General features: G+C 33.2%; 1 pseudogene; it reads left to right on the top strand.

The window, feature by feature from the left end:
* On the top strand, window positions 483-1393 carry Gm18689 (predicted gene, 18689; annotated as a pseudogene).

Here is a 1934-nt window from a genome sequence, read left to right as displayed (position 1 = left end):
TTACATAACCTGCAAAGCCTGCAGCTCAACAAGTTGAAGGGTTTCCTTTCCAGGTGATTCAGTTGTCCTAAACCTGTTGCAATTGGCTCTGCTTGTCAGAGACACTTTAGATGTCATAAAATAAATATTGATTGAAATAAACACATCAAATAATTAACAGCACACTTATTTTGGCATGGAGAAAGAAATGAAATTTTACTTGATTAAGCCTTTCTGTTAGCATTTGAATTTTGTGTATTCAGTGCTTCGACTGGTCATAAATAAAAATTAAAATAATATACAATTATTATAGATAAAACAGGTACATTAACACTGGCTTTGGAATAGGTGAGGGAACTTAGCTATGACACACTTACTTTTAAAGATAAGTATAAATGTTGTATGAGAATGAACTCAGAAATCATCAAAAATCTTTAAAACTGCATGTTAAAAATCACACTTCAAATGAATATATTTGTAATTCTTTAGAACTAATAAATAAAATGGAGCATCCTTTGAGGAGAACATTTGATTTCTCCCAGAGCATACTTCTAACCATTTTATTCATTGAATTAATAATTGGACTTATAAGAAATGGATTAATGGTATTGGTGCACTGCATAGATTGGGTTAAGAGAAAAAAATTTCATTTGTTAATCAAATCCTCACCACTTTGGCAAACTTCCAGAATTTGTCTGCTCTGGTTCATGCTAATACATCTCCTGATTACTTTATTGTATGCAGATTTAGCTAGTACTAGAACGATGATGCAATTCGCTAGCAATCCATGGACTATATCTAACCATATCAGCATCTGGCTTGCTACATGCCTTGGTGTCTTTTATTTTCTCAAGATAGCCAATTTTTCTAACTCTACTTTTCTCTATCTAAAATGGCGAGTTCAGTTCCTCTTGTTAAATATTTTACTGGTTAAATTTGAGATTAACATGTGGATAAATGAATATCATCAAATAAACATACCATACAGCTTCATTTCTTATTACCAAATTGTCAAATACAGGTGTTAAGTCTTCACATTATTTTCCTGTCTGTCCCCTTTATTTTGTCCCTGTCAACTTTTCTCCTGCTCATCTTCTCCCTGTGGACACTTCACCAGAGGATGCAGCAGCATGTTCAAGGATACAGAGATGCCAGCACAATGGCCCACTTCAAAGCCTTGCAAGCAGTGATTGCCTTTCTCTTAATACACTCCATTTTTATCCTGTCACTGTTACTACAACTTTGGAAACATGAATTAAGGAAGAAACCTCCTTTTGTTGTATTTTGTCAGGTTGCATATATAGCTTTTCCTTCATCCCATTCATATGTCTTCATTCTGGGAGACAGAAAGCTGAGACAGGCTTGTCTCTCTGTGTTGTGGAGGCTGAAATGCAGGCCAAATTATGTGGGATAAAATCTCTTTGTGCTTTCATTTCCAATTCTTAAATATTCTTTGATTTTGACTGCATAAATTTGGTGTTTTATTTACAACAACCACTAATTAAACTATTATTAATTTAGCAAGTTTTGCATAAGGGTTTTTTGTTTGTTTGTTGAGACAGGATTTCTCTGTGTAGCCCTGCTGTCCTGGAACTCACTCTGTAGACAGGCTGGCCTCCAACTCAGAAATCTGCCTGCCTCTGCCTCCCAAGTCCTGGGACTACAACAGTGTGCCACCGCTGGTGGCATACAAGGTTATTTCTTAATTCTACTAAAACATAAATAGGTCATTTTTAATAAAAATTTAAAAATTTTTAATAAAACATTAATCTCAGAGATTTTGAGTTATGGCCTATATCATATGTGTTAATATCTATAAAATATGATAAAAGCATTTAATTGAAACTATATAATATACAATATATAAATCAAACTTAGAAGAAGAAATGTATGTTATAATATAGAATTATAAACCATTGGAAATACTGGTATTTTATTAAATACAGATCTCAATT

Source organism: Mus musculus, chromosome 6 (assembly GCF_000001635.26).
Source record: "Mus musculus strain C57BL/6J chromosome 6, GRCm38.p6 C57BL/6J".
NCBI classification, from domain to species: Eukaryota; Metazoa; Chordata; class Mammalia; order Rodentia; family Muridae; genus Mus; species Mus musculus.
Note: the sequence above shows the minus strand (reverse complement) of the source record. Positions and strands in the feature narration are given on the sequence as shown.